At 43.4% G+C, this 21026-nt stretch overlaps 1 protein-coding gene across 4 annotated transcripts in view; it reads right to left on the bottom strand.

Moving 5' to 3' along the window:
- The window catches only part of EHMT1 (euchromatic histone lysine methyltransferase 1), a 168455-nt gene that overhangs the window by 138288 nt on the left and 9141 nt on the right, over window positions 1–21026 (bottom strand). Inside the window, exon 1 of one of the 4 annotated variants that reach the window (XM_084649791.1) lies at window positions 6540–6608. The exons of the other annotated variants lie outside the window; for them this stretch is intronic. The gene's annotated coding sequence lies outside the window, so the exon portion shown is untranslated. Of the gene's footprint in view, window positions 1–6539; window positions 6609–21026 lie in introns of those variants that run through there. 4 annotated transcript variants of the gene reach the window in all.

Here is a 21026-nt window from a genome sequence, read left to right as displayed (position 1 = left end):
ATTTTTAATATGTAGAGAAAGGACTTCATAATCCTACAGAACACTGAGCAAATGGTACTCTTTGTGGCAACTTGAATACTAGCCTATTAAAATCCAAACCCTCTCTTATAGCAACTCCGATTTTAAACACTCAGCCATCTTTTCAGCCCAGATTTTAAGCACTTTGCCAAGCAACTCTGTCTGAAGGGCAAATCACTCCAGAAATAGGCAGACAATTAATTTTCTTTTATTCTGGAAGAGAGGATTATTGGAATAAATAAAATAATCAGCTTAGCCAAGAGCACAAATGACAACTTCGAAAACCAGGGGACTTTCTCATTTTTCCTACCCATTCAAGGTGTTCTTGGACAAACCCTCAAGGCACCTGCAGAACTTCTGGAGGTAAATCGCGTGGGAGAGCTAACTCCCTGGATGTAAAGGATGTAAGGAATACTTAAGAGATTATTGTCATTTCAGACACTATTATTACTAATTTTAACTGCTATTTAGAAAGTAAAAAACAATACAGAAATGAAGGGCTAGACTGACCTCCTCATTCTGGTGTAAATCTAGAGTAACTCCACTGAAGTCACTGCAGTTCAAATGGATTTCCATCAGTTTAGAGAAGGCTAGAATCTGTACCTAAATTATGTGCAGGAGGAAGGTTACTTGGACAAGGTTTGGTGCTGAATGCAGAGTAGAAGTGTGCTGCTTTCAGTTTTATTTGCTTATTCACTTTTTTTTTTTTTTTTAACTATTTGAGATATTTGGTTCTCTGTTTTGTGATTAATCCAGTTACTGGGATGTCTGAAATACCCCACGACATTTAAACACACAGGTGGATCTACTAAATATTTGGCATTTAATTCCCAATCTCCAACAGTAGAGGAGGGAGAGGGGAAAGGAGAGCACCAGTGTCATACTACAAAGAGAGCAGAATTTGATTTACCAAGAGTTGTACACACACTACTGAAAGATTCCAGATCATAAGCAGTTTGGGTTACATATGAGAGACAGTTTGGGAACTTTGTTTCAAGGTTGCTACGGGCCTGACAAGGAAACCAAAGACTCTGAGATAAAGATTGATGGACCCAAAGATTCCCAAGAACACTAAGGATTGCAGAAGCACTGAGAAATCAAATGATCTGGAAAATAAAATGAGATTAAGATATACCAAGCTAGTGGGGGCTCCTCCAGGCGCAGAGGCAGGGAAAGCAGACTTTTAGTTTGCAATGGATTAGGAAGGAGGTTAGGGACAGATAATTTCTAATGCTCACAATGTGTTATGGTGAGATGTATCCCCAGGCAAGCCAATTAAGTCACACCTGTATCGTTCTTGAAGAAATAGCTGCTCTTGCATTAAGGGGCTTGCACGTTAAAGTTGGTAGATACATCTGAGTCTGGTTTCAGGATTCCAATACTGTCCCCCTTCAGTATCATGATTCATAACACCAGAGTGAAATATGTGGCCCTGGGTTTACCCTTCTGCTTTCTCCAGAGGGTTCACTGTAAACTCCAGACATCTGCCTCTCCCCTTTTCCGTAAAGCTGATGCAGAGTTCCTGGAGAAGGCAGAGTGGAAAAATGGATCTATATCTTTTCTAAGGAGAACTTCAGTTTCTTTTGTTTTCCTTTCTAACAGCGAATTACTGACAGCAAGTAGGTCAGGGAGTAGAGGACGCTCTAAGAATGATCTGTTGTGCACTTCCTTCTCTTCGCAAGCAACTATGTCACTTCCTCTCTTCAAAGACTACCTTAAAAACCTGCCTGTTCCCCACCCACCTGTCCTTTCCCGGGTCTTTCCATTCTCCCCTCCTTGTAACTAGCATCGTTGCATATGTATAATTTACATTTCAGATCTTTCCCTTCGCTGTTTCATTTATTGTTCTTCCCCTGCAAGTTGCACACCATCACTCTCTCCTTTCACTGTATATCGTTTTTCAAAGAAACTTTATGTACAATAACAACATTTTGTTCCCCTGTAGCACCTTTCATCCAAGAATCCCAAGGTACTTTACCTATGCTCATTAATTAATTAAAGCCTTGTCCTCCTGCTGGTAGCATAGTTATTAACCTTGTTTTGCAGATGTGTAAAAGACTCTCTTTCCCTGAGAGAGAGCCTCCAAACTACTTCCCACTTTCTCTTTATATACCTGCCTTGATAGGCCCAGGTGAGAATCCTCTTTCCAGCCAGTGTAACCTACACCCTGCTCTGTCTCCTCCTAGTGGCATCACACCAGGAGGCTGAGCGATCTTCCTAGGGCAGAACTCCCATGGCTGATTATGATACAGTCCAATTCTTCTTGCCCATCCACCACAAGGCATTGCAGAACACTCCACAGAGCTCGTATATGCTGAGGGAAGGTGGAGACCTGACTCAGGTAGATGGACAGCCATACTGAATGTGTAGGTAGGACTCTGATCCCTTCCCCCCCCAGTGCTGGAGGGACTGGCAGTGAACAATGTTGCCAGAGCAGAGAGAGTGCAGCAGTTAGGAGCCCTCTGAGGGTTCTGAAAAGCTGAAATGCAATCTTTGAATTGGATTCCAAAAGGGCCAGGAGGCCAGGACAAGTGTTTGAGGAGAGGGGTGATATGATTCCACTTCTAGTGCAAGACACAACAAGGCACAAGCGGAGACAAACACCGTGCTTTAAAGGAAACCCTTGCACAGTTTTCCAGCAAAAAGAGGATTCAGCATAGTGGACAATTACAATGCTTAAGCCATATGTCTGGCTTTCAGGTCATTACCCACCTGATAACGACCGGCTGAAGGAGTAAAGATACTGAAGCAAAGGCAATGAGCTCTAATGGTCATTATTTGGTTAGTAATGACTGAGGAATATGTATCATATAGCCTATCTGGTGAGTTGCTTTTGCCTTCGGATCACTGCTGCAGCCCTGTAACATTTCTGAGAACTGGTCTCAGGTGTCTGAAAGGCTGGTCAGTTCCACTTGCTTTTATTTCTTATGAACTGCTTTTAACAAACTCAGGGACTGTCGTCTGCCAAAGAGCTAGGCATCTACTAGTCAACAAGACTCTATTTGGCTTTCAGTTCCTCCACTGAATTAAGCAGAGTTGCACTAGAGGAACAAAAAGCAGAAACTGGCCCTAAAGCTGGGAGCTGCAAAGAAGTCTAAGGAAGTTAGGTACCCAATCCCACTGAAAATCCAATGGGATTTGGGCACCTAACTTCCTTAGGTGGGGTTTACAATGAAGTCTAGGAGTCTAGTAAAAGACATCAAGGCCTGCTCTGCACTGGCATTTTTCTTCCAAGTTCCCAACACCACACCAGCAATGGTGCGGCCCCAGCTACAAGAGCAATAATGGGAGCACTAATATCGACACGCTGCTGGCGATTACATCACTATGTTCTCCTACCTTGCTCATATGGGGTCCAGACAACCAGGTGGCTAACCTGCCTCTAGCAGTCAGTCTATCCCAGCACTCCTAGCAGCAAGAGCTACACTGGTGGAAGCCAGGCCTCTGGCTCAACCAGATTAGCACCTGTTAAAATCTACACGGCCTTATCTACACTTGACTGTCAGAATGTGTTAGTTAGGACATTACCTAACACCTTTAAGAGCTCACCGTTGAAACTCAGTCCAGATTAAACGTAGGTCAGACAGGGATGTGGCTAATTCCCTTCAAATGAACCAGTGGGAAGGCCTTGCCTGTCATGGAGAAGCTGCCCAGCATCCTAACTGGAAAGAGAAAGGTGTTCTACATCAACAGGAAAGAGAGGTAGCTTGGGGGATCTGTCAGAAGGAAGTCCTAGTGTCCTACCAAGCGAGACCAAGCTTTGACCGGGACACATGAACACCCTGAGAAGCTGCAGGTTTGGTGACACCAAAGGACTGGACTTCTGGCTAAATATGCTGAAACTGTTTCCTCTTTTTAGTCTGAACCAAGCTAAGCAAAGCCTCAGTCCTACCCCAGGGTAAGCTGACCAGAGCAGAGAGGTTCTGAGCCAAAAGGCATGTGCACTGAAGTGTCGTATTTCTCCTTGTTGAGTCTTCCCTTTAATTTCTGGTGCCAGACACTACAGCCCTAGACCACCTTCCAACAGGACAAGTGAGAGGAGGCAAGGCCAGAGGCTGGAAGAGATTTTTGAGATGAGCATTTGGCATTGTGTTAGTGACTAGGTTAATTCTTGTCCATCCCCTGGATGAGGTTGAGATGAATGAGGAGGGCGAAAAGCTCTGATTCAGGCGCTATAGTCACTTTTCTACAAAAAGAGGAAGGAAACAAGAACTGTTTGCACTTTGGGAGAGACACCATGATATATGGATCCTACTCAACAGGAGGTTCCTTCACTGTATGCCCACAGCCCTGGTGTTATGAGACCTCTGGATTCTATACTTGCAAGATACGCCAGCACTTACGCTTGGTGGGTTAATGAGAGATGATTGCTATGCCCACCACAAACAAAATAATCAGATTTGAAGTCCTGTTTTAGTCTTTTTTCTTCAATTTTTCCTTGTATTTTATCTTTAAAAATTGAAAACAGCCCCCTTTGCTTCAGCCAGTTGTAATTTGCCCGTTTGAGTGGTTTTTCTCATCATGAAAATCCTTCACTGGCATCAGACAATAGATAAAAAACCCTTGTTAGGAAACACACACACATTGAGAAACCAGGCAGCATTGCTGGATCCCAGCAGAACTGTAGCTTTTCCGAGATGACAAACACAGCTTTGTTCCATCACATTTGAAAACATACTCTGAAAACAATGCTCCTCCCCATATATATAAAAAACCCTTTCCTCGCACCCAACAAAAGGAAGACATAATTAACCCTCCCTCAGAGAGACTACAATGGTATTTAAAACAGTAAAATGCAATCCATTTGCATTTAGTAGCTAATTATTTCCCCTACGTACACACCCATCAGTATTCCCTAAAAATGTCCACAGAACATTGACAATCTGTGCTAGCCAAAGCTTTCGGAAAGGAGTGAAAGAAGATGGTTCCGAGTGAAAAATAAACCTAAGAAACTCAACGACGGTCTGGCAAAATCTTCCTGAAAAACACAGTGTATCTAGCTCAGCAAATTCTGTCACAGAAATGCCCTTTTGAACTCATTTGACTGCATTAACTTTCACCTGCGTATTGTGTTTAAGCCCACGGCTATTGCAGGAAGAATCCAGTGGGAGCCATCAGCATTTGCCTACCTGTTAAAACACAATCCCCTTCTTCACACCACCACCAAGGACATAAGTAGCCATTTTCCAACATGCAGCACTGCAAAGACATACTCCTGCTGCTGCTGGAAATTCATTAACAGCGGCCAAGGCCAGGACTAGCATCACAGCCATCCAGCACAGTTTCTCAATGGCATAGACTGTACAGAAAGAACGGCTGCCTATTGTTCACTCTTTCTCATCATATTGCAAGATACTTTAGCTTCCTCAGAACTAGGAGAAGTGCACCCTTTCCCCCTTTTGCTCCAGTAATGCAGTCCTGGAACGAACAAGGTAGGAAGCAGTCCATAAGCACTCTTGCTACTGAAGAGGGGTGAATTACTAAAGCTAGTGATGTAATAATCAATGCCACCCCACTCCAAAAAAATCCCCAGCGTGCTTCACTGACATTCAGTTCACCTTGATTCCATCATCCCCTCCAAAGGATTAGTTAGAAGTTTTCAGTGGCAAACACCCAAGCTGTGGGTTACTGAGCTCTGCCCTTCCCAGCTCTCACACAGTGCTGACTCAGCCCAAGAAAGAAACTAAACTGGGCTGGACTTCAATGGAGTTACAGCAGGGACCAGGCTGGCCCTTGATCTGAAGTGTCTTAATCTTCTTGTTGCTGATGTTGTTGTTAATTAAAGTATTAAGGATGGTAAACAATGTTTTCCTCCGTCCATGCTTTCAGGGCAAGAGCTGATACCATGCTGTCCTTTCACTAATAACTGGCAGATGATTTCACTCTTTCAGGCTGCACTCACAAAAGAGCGACTGAAAAACAAAATGGCCCAGTTTCACCTTGACACAGTCCTTGTGCACACAACAATTCCCTTGCCACCAAGGCAGGCTTCTCTCAGCCTTCAAAAGTGATCGCCCTTTAGACCAAAGCTAAGATATCTCACCAATATAACAAGTTGGCAGTTCTTTATGCATTTTCTTTTAAAATGTAATAAAAAGACTATTCTTCTGCAAGCAATCAAAGCTAATCCCTTTACAAATTTACTTTCAACAGAAGCATATTTAAAAAAAAAAATAACATTGGGCTATGCTCACAAGCGAAAAGTATTGAGTGTTATCAGCTCCTTCCTGCCAACACAGCAAGAGTGTGCAGCAGGCCTCAACTGGTATATTCATTTAGCCCAACATGAAGGCAGAAACAGGGCTCTACCCACTTCTAGAAAGTAAACCAGCTTCTCAGTATGGCCTTGCACTGAAATAGGATTACAGTGGCCTGGAAAATAAAATAAACCCACAACATGAAGGTTACCCATAAAATCATAACAAAGATCCTTCTTTCCCAATTCTCTATAGAGAAAACCTTTATCAACCCCTCTATGTTATATAGAAACACAAAAAGATATGTACATTAGTCCCATGTACCTCTGTCAATTTTTTTTCCTCGTGTCTTTAGAGCAGTTGTTTACTGCAGCCAACTGCAGAGAAATTACAGTAGCTTAACTCTCCAACTCCCTCTAAAGGATTAATCTTCCAGTGAGCATGCTCACGCGAGATCTTTTTTCAGCAGTTGCATCCATTTCATGAAATGAGGGCTGCTGCAGACATGAGGAAATGCCATTTCAGGACTACATGCAAAGTTGAATAGCTCCATAAACAAGTGCTAATCCCTTTCTGAAGTTCTAGCAAGAGTCTATGTCAAACTCCCTACCTCCAATGATTTTAAAAACCCTGAGACTAACATGCACTTTCCCACATTTTTTTACAGTGGTTTCTCTATAAGACACATAGTTTAAATGTCTGCTCTTGACTTTCTCCCAACAAACTGGTGGAGGGTCCCTCTAATGAAGCTTTAGTCAAAACAGCTCCTTCTCCCTGACAGTTTTTTCCTTCTTACCATGTCTTGGCTCATCTCTGCTTTAAAAATGGCAGAAAAGATTTGAGGGGGGAAGTGTTTTTAGTCAAAAGGAACAGTTTTAAAAATATCGTTTTCAATAGTGCAGCACAGTTATAGCTCCCGACAAACACCTTTTACTCTACAGATTAAAGGCCTATGCAAATGAGGATTTGCTTACTGGCAACAAATCCAATAGCTAAACAAGACAGTTGGAAGTAATCTTGTCCACTCATCCTCCGGCCACCCTACATTATATCTTAATTGGAGCAATTTAATTCCCTCTCCCTCACCCCATAACTGTGCTTCTCAATCCGAGCTTTCTTGGTTAAAATGACAACATTGCAACTGAAAGACAAAGACTTATCCCTTAGAAATAGATTCTCTTATACGCTTCCATTTTTACCTTCTTGTATTATCATCACAGCAACATTTCCTCCTTTGCTGTCTCATCTATTTTATGTCCTGTTACTTAATTACTCTTCATAGCCAGTAGGAATCCAAGCTCCCCCTCCCACCCTACCCCCATAAATACTCATATTTTAGGGCTATGATTGCTGCTTCAATCTAGAAGATTTAGGGGACAGGTCTGATCACATGAATATCAGTGTAAATCTGGATTATCTCAGTTGAAGCCAGTAGCATGAGATCAGAATCCAGCCCTCAATCTTCCCCACTTGATGCTAAAGCTCTAAACATTTTAAAGAGTGTTACATCCTTAAAATATCACAAATCCCGTTTTGTTTTTTAAACTATTCGTTTGAAACTGCACTAAAAATCCAAAATGTCATGGGAGTGTTAAATAAAGGTTAGGTCTACTTTTCAAAATGAACTCAAACCAGAGTGACAGCATCCATAAGGAACAATAAACATTTGGTGACAGTGGATATTTTGCTCTGCTATCACCTAAATTCAGTCACCCACAGGAAGGAAACCTCTGTTACCAGGCATTAAAATAGATGTTTTGTTTTATTTATATAGTGTTCAAACTGGTAGGTTTTGATGTGTCATAGCACAGACTGTTCAACCACCCCTCCCTGTTCCATGATTTTGGGCTTCAGTGAATTTAAGGCCACATCCATCCTGAAAGGTGCTGAGCTCTCTCAACTCCCATCAATATCCACGGGAGTTGAGAGTGCTCTGTACGCTGCAGGAAGAGTTTAGAATAATGGCCCTAAAATGCAGAGAAGGAAAATCCAAGACTTGAAAGCAGGCAGATGTGAAAACGATTTTGTTCTGTGCTTCATACATCGTTGCAGAATTAAAGCCGAACACAGTCAGGATGTCAGATATGGTGTCGTCCTGACCCGCTGCACCCAATTTGGAAACGAGTCTCCTCCTTGAAAGTTTATACTTTGAAGATTGATTGCCATTGATTCTTCTTCAAGCAAACTGCCCACGCTGGCAATCCATCAATAATAAGCCATTACTTGACAGCCTCTTATCTGCAGATGTCAGCCCAGACAACTCGATTTGCAGAGGCAATGGGTCAATAAATCAAAGCCCTTCTCCATTTTAAAAAATCAGAGTTTACAAAACTGCCTGACCTGCAACCTGAATGAAAAGAGCAACCAATCCAGCGGGGTTCTGGCAAAGGAGCAAATTGAGCCTTACGAAGCGACCAAATGGGCTGGTTATGGGTAATACTGTGAAACCAGCCCAGGAAACTCCTCATTTTTCACTGGCATCATTAGTTGGGTGTGGAATGGGCCACACGGGGGAGGAATCTGCTAAGTCTAATTAGTTGCAGGGCAAGAGCAGAATGGAGTGGCCCTTGTGAAATGTTTACCATTCAAGCCTTAATCACTATGACCCATTTAACTCTTTAGCGGAACCCCAGAGCTTACTAATAAGGGTGTGTTTAATAGCACCATGCCAGCAAAACTCAGGTACTTTTCTCCTCTTTAAATTCAGCAGTGGATTTAAATCCAATAAAATCAATATTTCTGTTCATCTTATGAAAACTCACTTCTCTGTTCTTCCAAGTCAACGCAGAGTTTAACACTGGTGCCAACAAAGTGCCAGTGAGAGGAGCACCAGCCCCACTCTGAAGATTCAAGACAGCTTGTGATGCTATCAGGTGCAGATGACTTTTAAAAGGTCTCCTCACAGGACAAGGAACAGGGATAGTTTGTATGATTTGCTGGGCACTAAGCCACTACAAAGAGAGCCTAGCACAATCCCTGATCAGGATCTCTTGATGCTGCAGAGGTATAAAAAGCATGCATTTGTACAGCACCTAGCACACTCCATTATTAAGGCCCATGGATGCTCCCACAATACAAATCATAATAGTTACTTTCCTTCTGCTCCTGTTACTGGAGGCGGTTAGACAGTTTCCTCTGTGCCAAGTCTTACTGCAGGAGAGGAAGTGGGGAAGCCTGCAAGTTGCAGAGCAGGCATGGAATCTGGGGCCCCCACTGCCCCCACCTTGCTTCACGTGAGCTTCATCATTTTTATAATGATTAGGACCAAATCTGAACCACATGAGTAGCCCCACTGACTTCAGTGGACTGCTTGGGTGATAAAGACGAGCAGGGATTTGGGATTTAATACTACTCCCATTAGAATTAATAGGAAGGTTACCACTAAATCCAATGGAAGCAGGATCAACCCGTTCGTCCTAACTATTAGACGATTTACTGCAGCATCTTCACTGAATGGGACACCAAAATCACTCACCCAATAAAATGCAGGCATTGATGGTTATACCTTGTGGCCTCAATTTTAAGTGACTTTCATAACTTTGGGAAGAACGTGCAGGTGAAGACGGAGAGACAAGGTGGGTGAGGTAGTATCTTTTATTGGGCCAACTTCTGTTGGTGAAAAAGACAAGCTTTTGAGCTTACACAGAGCTCTGCATAAGCTCGAAAGCTTGTGTCTTTCACCAACAGAAGCTGGCCCAATACAAGCTATTACCTCACCCACCTGGCCTCTCTAATGTCCAGGGACCAATTGGGCTACCACAACACTGCAAACAGGTGCAGAAGAACAGAAGATGAATTGCTTTAATTGTATCATTCTTAGTGAAGACCCTTGATGGGGTGGGTATTACACTGTGAGCTGCTGTAACCAATCACTGCAGAGCTGGGCCTATTGAGCCTTCATCTATTTACTACGTGAAATGCTTTTGGTTCTTTGTTTCATCATTGCCTGGGACAACAGGAAGCTGTGGGAAGGCATGCCAAAGTGTGCAAGGATCTCTCTTCCTCCTCTTACCCACAGAATTGTTGCAGACGACAGCTACCGCATCTAGCCTTGCCTTTTTAGTTTACTACTCTGTACCATGGCAAAGCATAGAGGGACATGCAAAAAAAAGAAAAGAAAAGTGTTAGCTTACAATGCTGCTATCTATCATTGTTTCATAGCAAACCCACAAAATGCCAACCCCGCTGATAAAATCCCACAAACCACACTGCAGAACAGTCGCAGCTTCCTCGGTTACATGATCAATCAAAATAATTTTCCATAGAATCGCTGCTGCTTTTGCGAGGTAAAACTTGCTGCCTTTTTCCTATGGAAGATAAGGGAATGACAACCAAGAGCATGACAGGTATATCCAGCCTCTTTGGGTAAGTGCATTAGCTGGATGTACAGCTTGCAAAATGATTAATAATGCTGGCAATTTCAGGAGTTCTCTTCCTGATGGCATGAGTCTGTCAGCCGCAAGGCCTCAGTTTTCCAGGGTTTACCCCAAGGGAAATTTGGACCCCACCCATTCACAGCTGGGGCAGCAACATTGGTTTTTCTGGGAGCTTTTGGGCTGAAGAATTGCAGGCTATAAAGACCCTCCAGTCATACATCCGATGTGTTTGTGGCACTTTCATGAGAGTGGGTTCTTGGCCCCCTGTGGTGTGCTTCCTTTATTTCCGATCAGCTCCATTGCCACTGGGAACCGTTCCTCTTTGAGTTTGGATGTGTGGTCACAGCAATGAATTCTAGCAACGGAAGCAAAATGAAACAAGGCTCCTGGCTGGGTACCACAATGGATGCTCTCTGGGGAGGAGATCAGGGACAAAAAATGGGAAAAAGTTCCTTCCCTTAGAGCAAGATACAGTCACTGTGCACTGCAGGGAACATTACTTGGTGGAAGGCGCTGGGTAGGCTTTAGTGGACCTGATTCCCACAGCCTTGAATACTGTGTAGTGGGTGTGAAACACCCACACTGGCATAAGTGAGCAGACAACTCTGACTTGGCAGTGATTTGCATCCACTCTGCCCAGGTACAAGGCCAGGCCCTGTTTATCTTCTCAATGTGATGTTAGCAGGGGTCCAACCGCCAACCACAATGGATTTGGTGGGGGTGACGTCAATCCTGATGCAGCCGATCAAGTTGAGAAACACACCACCTGTGAGATGTGACATCATGGCAACAATGCTCAGCATCAGGTGGGCATTCCTTATCATTGCTCCAGGCTGTTCTGTCCTGATGTGTTGCAGCGCTCCGTGATCCACTCCGATATGCTCAGCCTGGACATACCATTTTGGGTTGAAATGTTTATAGCTGGTAGTGTGTGCATCGGTGCATTGGGTGAGGGAGTTGGAGCTGCAGCTAAGCAAACTGCTACTTGGGTTTTGTAGTGAGTAATCCTTGCAGAGGGAGGCTTCATGGAAGTATCCCTGATAGGACACTTGTGGTTAGGCCTAAATCCAGGAAGTGCATTAGGCAGGCGAGTTAATACTAACCACCCAGCAGGATATGACTAGATCCCAACTATCTACCAGGGCTCTTCCATTATCAGGGTGTCCCAATTGCTTGCATGAATATAGGCATTTTGTAGAACATTAATCATGCAGGCTGGCTCCGGGCCTGTGTACTGCTGCCACCATCATCTCCAGAAAGGTTGGACCCAAGATAGATTTAGATGGTTCTAACTGCAAGGACTACTACCTATTGGGGTGTTCTATGCAATTACATGATCAGGCTACAGCCTATTGCCAAAATCAGCCCATTGTAGTTGTGGTTCATTGTGGCATGTTATCTGTGACAAAAGTTTTGATTCTGGAAAAATTTGGAATAGGGGGATGATCCTCAGAATCCATGGATGTCATACACTCATTTGGGACTTATTGTTCCAAGTCTCGCTTTGCTTTCTGTCTCTGAAGAGAAACAATTGTTGCTCAAGGTAATGGTGCTTCTGAGGACTGAAAAGTAAATCTCAGGACCTGATTCTCCCCACATTTACCTGAATGTAAAGCAGGAGGAGGTCCAGTGAAGTCCACGGGGTTACCATGGTGCAACTGTGAACAGAGAATAGCACCCTCTCATTCTAGACAAGTGATAGAGTTTGAGGCCAGAAGGGGTGACCAGATCATCTCGTCCAACCTCCTGTATATCACAGCCACCAACCACACTCAGCGTCTGCCCACTAAACCCAACCACCCAAATGAGACCATATCACAGCCCACAGGAGACTAGACTGTGATGTGCCACAGGCAGAGAACAGGAGGGACCAAGATGCACCAATGCATGAGGCCCCTGCCATGGCAGGGAAATGACTGAGTGAGATAGACCCAGATAATTCTGACAAGCGACCCGCACACACACGCTGCAGAGGAAGGCAAAAAACCCCAAGGTCACAAGTGGTTTAGCAGAGTGTAGGAAAGGCAAATACTCTTGCACAGGATTGTAAAAATGAATCTGCAGTCTTACTGCATACAGAGCTATCCATTGCTCAAGTTAATAATACTATTTAGCCATTAAACAGCCCTTTACATTTCAAAGCACTATATGCATGTTACCAAGCTAACACTAACAGCCCTGCCAGTGACATAGACAAGCGTTATTATCCCAATCTTACAGCGGAAGAAACAGAGGCAGAAAGGTTAAGTAAGTGGCTCACAGTCATGGAATTAGAAACTGACCAATTGCTTAGCACTGGAAATAAGACAAAAAGGGTCAAACTCTACAGTCTTTAACAACCATATCTCCCAATGCAGCCAATGGGAATTCAGACCTGAGTAAGGACTGCAGGATTTGGCCCTAAGCTTTTAACATCTCCTGACCTTGGGTTGATCCAAAGCCCATAGAAATCAGTGGAACACCTGCCATTGACTTCAGTGGGCTTTGAATCGAGCCCCTTTAAACAATTTACTAACAATGCCTAGGCCCTCCCTAGTATCTTTTAGTATTCCAATGTACAATGCTGTAAATGTGCAAGGTGTCATATAGTAGGAGATCAGGGCCAAACACAGAGCAGGTCCAATGCTCCAAAAGGCTCACAACCTAAAGGCACCTCCTGCGGGGCCTCTCTTACACCATGTTCTGGGAACATCTCTCTTTTGTTTAACAATGCACCTTTTATCTAGTATACAAAACAAGCAGGCTCAGGATTGGTCTCCAGCTCTGGGAGCTAAGCACTAGCTCTTCTACAGATTATACAAACATTTCTCACCTTTTCATTGGAATGAGTGAAAACGCAGGCAAAGACAAGGACTGTCCTGAAAGGGTGTGAGAAAGAAAATTAACCCAAGGGTCTGATCAGATTTCATGCTGGTCTACACACAGTTTTTGTATCGATACTATTTTGGTTAGCGGGGGATTTTACAATGAGATATTTATACTGGGACAACCCTTAGTGGGAATGCAGGTATATTGGCATAAAGGTGCTTGTATCAATATGGCCTATTCCTGTACATTTACAGAAATAAGTTATACTAGAACAATCATCTTTAACTGGTAAAACTGCATCCACACCAGGGGTTGTATCAGTATAACTCCAGCAGTTTTGAAACGGACGTATTTAGGGCAGTACAAAAGCTATGCATACACAAGCCTTCACTCTGTATTGTTCACTCTTACCCTTGCCATGTACCTTATGCTCATGGATTTTAAGGTCCAGAAGAACCATTGTGATCCTAGTCTCACATTTCATCCAGTGGTCCCTGCATTAAACCCAATAGCATGTGATTGAAAGCCAACAACTTGTAGCTGAAAATACTCCCTTATTAGGCCAGCTGGCATTCAAACTCTCAATCCCTAATTTAGGAAGCTGGTATTTTAGCCATTAGGCCACTGGGTTTTAGGGTTCTCTATAGGCCTGATCCAGTGAACATTAAGGCCTGGTCTCCATCTAAAACTTAGAGCAACCTAGTAACATCACTGTGAAAAATTTCACATCCTGAGCACTGCGGCTAGATTGACTTGATTCCCAGTGCCGACGTGGCTAGGTCGACGGAAGGACTCTCCGAGAGGTGGATTACCTACACTGACAGAAAAATCCCTTCTGTCGACATAGGAAGCATCTACACTACAGTGGCAAACCTGTGCCATACCTGTGCCGCTATATCGGCTGCAGCGTAGACAAGCCTCAAGGCACAATCATAACTGCTGCTCAAGTGCCTAAGTGCCTGCGAGATCAGACCCTACCTGCCTGTCACTGTCATGTATTTATAGAGTGCAAAACTCAGTCGTGTGCAGTCCCCACCCCCACCAAGTTTAGACCTACACTGTAGCATTATAAGAGATACCCTGTTTTTTATTCACACTTTGAGCTGTGTTTCCATGGGAAATCTTTGGCCATGTGTAGGTCACATGGCTCAGTTACAAGTACCATGCTGTGCTGATAGCATCGGAGATAGTTTACAAGTGACATTGGGTCCCTTGTCCTAGAAGAGGCTACAATTGTCACAGAGGTGACCCAGAGTATTCATTGGAGAGATTATAATTGCTTCTCCAACCCCCTATCCACCCCAGGTACCCAGTCAAGAGATAGCATCTAGTTTCAAGGAAGACAGTCATCACAGCTTGCAAAGTTCGTTCCACAATGCAGCTGTGACTGTATGGGGAGGGGAAATGTAACTTAGAAAATGACAGCATGTGGGTGAATAAACAGTTAGCTCTGAGATCAGACTGTGGACATCATCATCCTGAGGTTCCTGGGGCAAAAAATATAAACAATGATTCAAACACAGTTGTAGAAAGCTGGGGAAATGACTGCGTCTCCTCGAAATCTGTTTACAGAATGAACACAGACTCCCAAAGGTGGCCTGCTTCTGACATTCCTTGGATTACTATGCTATGAACAGACCCGTTTACCTGTGTGTGTCTCCCAACCCAAGGAACTAAGTAATGGGTAACCTAACGTTGCTTTTCAGATCCAAGAGTTCCTTTACTTGGGTCAAATATGTCCAATTTCTTCAAAAACTCAAATGCTATCTTGCAAAAAACCCAATCCTGGTTAGTGTTCCTTACATGCAATTTAACTTGTACTTGCATTACACAGTATTACTTCACAAAAGGTGAAAAAGACCCCCTGCAGAGCGGGCCACGGCAAAACCTTTCTAACTGAGAATAAGACACAAGTAAGATTTGGATCACTAACCCTATCCTGCACCCCCAGGAATCACAACCGATCTCAAGGCAATTCAGGTAACTGTGCAGATGTTAGAACACTTAGAAGAGACCAGCTTTAAAGAGAAAGCTGGTTCAGACCTTAACTACAGTAGATGTGGTGGTCCATTATAATTTAAGTTGTGCATTGGTCTTACAATGGTGCTCTGCTCTGAATTGCAACCAAACTGAACGTGAAGTTGAGTAATGCACAATTTTGCCATCCTTAGAATAAAAGGAAGTACTGTGAACTCATGCTAAAAATATTAGGGCCCCTATTCTATGCAGAAAGAGGTTACATTGACCAATGGTACACAGCTTTTTACAATGGTTATGGTCTTTGGGTGCAATTGTCTCATACTCTTTGAAAGAAGCATTTGAAACTGGAATGGTAAAGCTACCATATCTGTAAGTTGTTTTTTTTTAAAATATGTAACTTAAGAAGCCAATGAGAATTCTTATCACTTATGCAGCTCTTTTCTCCTTCAAAGTGCTTTGAAAACATAAACTACCTAATACTCTCAGCACCCCTCTCAGGCAGGGATATATTATTACCCTCATTTTACAGAAACACAGAGAGATTAAGGCCAGCATTTTCAAAAGGGGGCTCTAAATTGGACAGTTCAGATTTTGAGTAACCCAATTCAGACACTGAGAGCCTGCATGCAGAGGTGTTGAGCAATTGCAGCTCCTGCTAACCCTGGTCAGAGCTGTGGATGTTGAGCGCTTCTGGAAATCAGGCCCAAGGTGTCTCAGCCAAAAACTGAAGCACAAAAAACCTGTGATCCTTTGTGAAAATTTCAGCTAAGTGACTTGCAGTCAGTTGCAGAGAAAGGCAGACTAATACCTAACAAGAAAAATAATTTGCACTTCTATAGCACATTCCATCTACGGATCTCAAAGCAATTTAGATATATAAATGAATTAAGCCCCTCTGTGGGCAGTTAGTAGCATTGTCTCCATTTTACAGATACAGAATGGAGGCAGAGACAGAGATTAAATCACTTGCCCCTGATCACAGAGGAAGGCTGTGGCAGATCAGAGAACAGAACACAGCTCGGCCAGTGGCCAGTCCCAGGCCATAGCCGCATGACCATACTTTCTCTCCATTAGATTAGAACTTTAGACATCTGACTCCCAGTTCTGTGCCCATGCCACCTGTCCACGTCTATAAAGAAGGGTTTAAGTGACTTGCTTACGGTCAAAGAAAGAGAAAAAGCCTGCTCGTGCTCACCGAACTAGAAAACAACTGGTATAGAAGCATGCTTGTCCTCAGCTGACTATGCCAAGTGCAAAATACACAGATTTGGACTTTATGCAGTAATAAATAAATCCAACTTATTGACATAAAATAAAAAATTCACAGAGAGCAGTGCATCACCACCTCTCCTATAGATGTGCCGGCTGCTTTTGTGCATTGCTGGACGTTGAGACACTGCACTATGGATTGCAAGGGCAGTGTGTGTTCGCAATAGACTAAAGCAATAAACTGATGATACAAGGGCAATTAGCAGAATTGTGGATATGTTGGATTTAACAAGTCAACTAATACATTTCGGACACAGCTGCTTTTCAGTTGAGAGACATTCTAAAGCTCACAATCAGGCTCAGCCAAACAGATCTTCCTTGGAAGTTTCCAAGGCCTCCGTATTAAAACTTGAAAAGAGAAAAAGATGAAATTTTGTTAGAAACTGCTGAATGCTTAAACGTACTAGGGGCCAATCCGAATCCCAATGAAGTCATTCGCAAAGCGTCTAGGGTGCAGGATCAGATCCCAGGAACATTTTTAGTTCCCTGTTCTGCCTTTGTTGAAAACCCAGGAAGTGCAGCCCTCTGTCTTAGGGACTCTGCCTGCACAGAACTCCCACTGACTCACCCTGACAGCTCCGCACAGAGCAAGTTTGCAGGATTTGGCCCTTAGCTCTCTACTCATGCATCTCTACATTCACCTCTACTGACCAGCCTGGAAGCTGGGCACCTTCCTCTACAGAGAAGACAAATGTGGTTTTTCTTTCAGTACTCAGAAGCATAGTCAGCTTCTCAATATTTTACTTCCTGTACAAAACACAGACCAGAAGTTCTTGAGGAAGCAAACAGTTCCTACTCTGCGTTTGCAAAGCACCAATTACAGGGCTATAGAAATTAGCTGCATTAATAACATAGTAGCAAGAAAATGTTAATGAATTCCCAGGAAAGGGAGTGGAGGAATGTTCTCCAGTGCCCCGACACGGACTCCCTGCTTTGGCAATGATCAGTGGCAGCAGTAGCACGGGGGGGGGGGGGGGGATCTCAGTGCAAGCTCAGACACCTACCTCCCCACAGAAATGAGAGGGGAACCACAGGCTGCCCTGTCACTGACTGCCACCCTTTAAAAAAATATATATGGCTGCATTAAGCAGTAATTATGGATTGCTCCATTCTCACTGGTGATGAGGGAGCTTCTGTCACTTGGAAAAACTGTTCAGGTCTCTGTGGGTGCTTAATATCTAAATAGGTGCACACAATGGGGCCGCTTGTACCGGGGGGGGGGGGAGGTTTGTTAGCTCAGTGGTTTGAGCACTGGCCTGCTAAACCCAGGGTTGTGAGTTCAATCCTTGAGGGGGCCATTTGGGATCTGGGGCAAAAATTGGGGATTGGTCCTGCTTTAAGCAGGGGGTTGGACTAGATGACCTCCTGAGGTCCCTTCCAACCCTGATATTCTATGATTCTATGGCTTGTAGGTTAGGTGAAGCAAACTTGCCCACCACCTCCTGGCGATCTTTTCCTTTCTAACCAGACTGCACAGAATCTGTGACAATACTACAGTGAGACAGGGTCATAAACATTGGGTGTATCTACATGGCAAAAAAAGCTGTATCCTTTACTCAGGTTAGCAAACTCAGGGTAAAATAGCAGTGAGGACACACAACTCGGATTTTAACTCGAGTTACCAGCTCAAGTTCAACCCACAGGCTTTAACTTGAATTGCTAACCGGAGTTAAAAGCTGAGTTGCGCAGCTTCGCTGCTATTTTAAGCTGAGTTACCTAATGTGGGCTAGTGAACCTGGGTTAAGAACACACCTTTTTCTGCAGTATAGATACAGACCCTTAAACTGCATGCTCTTTGGGGCAGGGGCAACTTTGTGTTATATTTGTGTACAGCACCTACCACAAGGGGTCCCTGATTCCTAACCGGGGCCTCTAGCCACTACCACAATACAAATAATAAACCAGAATAACAGGAAGTATACATGTGAATACAGATGCAAAACCAAGGGGTATTTTCATCCTAAAGCATTGATTGGAAGTCTGGTCTAATACCACATGGGGGTCGGAGCAGGACAAACGTGTCTTTAGACATCTTTCCAGCATTCTCAGTCTAGTAGCAAAGACTTTGGAAAGAAATAAAATCAATGAGTCATGAATGATTAAAAACACTTTGCTACAAACATCACACTGCATCAGGGAGGAGGCTGGGACTGTTAGGAAACCAGCAGGGCAGCCATATCACCAGGATCTGTTTGGGAGAGGATGCTATCGAATACACAACAGGCTGATTTCAAAAGTTCAGAATGAAGCAGAGTGCCCCATATTTGTGTTGAGAGAAAGCAGACCTGCTGGGGCTACGAATGTGACATTCTCCAGCTCATAAGACGGACACAGAACTAAAGACAGTGGCTGGAAAAATCAAAACACAGTGAGGGAACAAACTTACACTTTCTCCACCATTTCAAATGATGTAAGCTGGACTCTCTCTATACGCTGTACATTCTTCATGGACCAAAGCATAAACATTTCCAGCAAATGCACTGAATATAGATTTGCTGGGCTAGGGGTGCTGCTTCCTTGAGTTTTAGTTCAAAGAGTAAAACAAACAAATAGACAGCATGACCTCTCCTCTGTCCTAGCACGTGCACCCCTAGGACACAGTGCTTGTCACCAAGAGTGAAAGGCTTTCTGAGAGCTTCTTGTTAGAATACTGGTAGCACATCTCAGTATTAATTGCCATCTGCACATGAAGGGACAGCAAGAAAAGTAAATATTGTACCTAGCTTTGTATAGGTGAGGTCTACTTTTTAAAGATGTGTTAGTTGTTTATCCTCAATGTTTTGGAGGGAAGTTGAAATATTCTAGGTGAAGCTTCTAAATCCTATAAGACATTTGCTTATGAACAACAAAGGTTTGGACTTTAATTAAAAAGATTTTCTTTTTAAAGAATTGTATAAGCACCAAATTGTAACACTTCAACCTGGCTTGCTGTCACCTCTCCCATTCCAAGGACCACAAGGTGAATTCCACGTGCAAGAAAATCACACTCCGTTAGCATTTAGAACTCAGACTAATTGACACTGACTATTATTTACATGCATTCGATTAAAAACTCCTAGTATCTTGGTCACCAGTTCAGCAGCCTGTCTGTGGGTGCAAAGCATTTGAGATGTTGATTTAGTTTATCAAATATTAATAATGCCCCTCAATGAATACATTATTTAGACTCAGGCTCTATGCTCTAGCAATCTTGACATCTTTACATAAAAAGTTATAGAGCAATAGGACACCAGATGGAACTAGATAAACTAGTCAGTGCCAATGCCCGTCAATATTTTACACTCTATATACTTCTTTAACACCTTTTACAGACCATTTACACCAGTGGTGGGCGGCCCCCAGCCCGCCAGCGAATTACCCTGACAGGCCACGTGCAGCCTGCGGTGCAGTGCACACCACTGGTTTACACTAACCATTTTTGATGGTACGCAGTTTGTAACTACCCCTTGCACCTAACAGACCCCTCAAAATTCCCAGACCCAGTACTTCTTCACGCCCCTTTGAAAATCCAAGAGAGTTAAGCACCCAGATAGGATATGTCTACGCTGCACAATTAACCTGGATTCTAACTCAACTCCCCTACCATCCATGCAGAAAAACCTCTGAAAGAAAGAACGAAAGAAAGAAAATTCTCACATAATCACATGACTCCAGGAGCTGGGGCTTGAAGAAAAACACCAAATATCGTAAGAGTTGGCGACACTGCAATTTGTATTTTAACAAATTAGTAGTTCAAGGTGAACCGTAAAGGGAAATTTAGGATTAATCTAGACCAACTAATATGCATTAAAATACAACTTGCCCTCTCTATACTAGAGGTTTAAAATGTGTTAGTTAAAACATCTAAGCTAACAGGTTTTACAAATACACCTTTCATCGTAATCTAAACAGGGCTGAAGCACACAGCATTTCTGTTCCCTTCAAGTCATACAAAGGTCATCATTAGCTCCTCACTGAGATCCCCTCATTTCAGTCTTGAGTTCCCATGGCTCTCTGTATAGCCATGGTCAACAGATTAATTCTGGCTGCTCTGTACTATTCATTCTCCACACGTGGAAGAATCCCTGTGTCCCCTTCCTTTTTTAATCAAAGCACGACCACCAATGAGCACATCACACCACATGCAGAATCACTGATTTCCTGCACTGTGCTAAAATGCCTTATTTCAAAACCCAGCTGTCTGTCTCTAAAGTGCCTGTCATTATAGCCTTTGGGCATCAATGTTACCTCTATCTATTAATTCAGCCCCAAATTTTGTGTTGATGGTTTTGGGTGCTCTATCCACTATAAGCCCCAAATCCTTTTCCTGATCTGTGTGTGTTGTGCTGTCTGCCCTGAGAAGCAATAACCCTTTTTTGAATTTTTGCCCTTGCTCAGG

The sequence above is a fragment of the Lepidochelys olivacea genome (assembly GCF_965140295.1).
Source record: "Lepidochelys olivacea isolate rLepOli2 genome assembly, chromosome: 16".
Taxonomy (NCBI): Eukaryota; Metazoa; Chordata; order Testudines; family Cheloniidae; genus Lepidochelys; species Lepidochelys olivacea.
The sequence above is the reverse complement of the archived record's forward strand: the minus strand, read 5'-3'. Positions and strand labels throughout refer to the sequence as shown.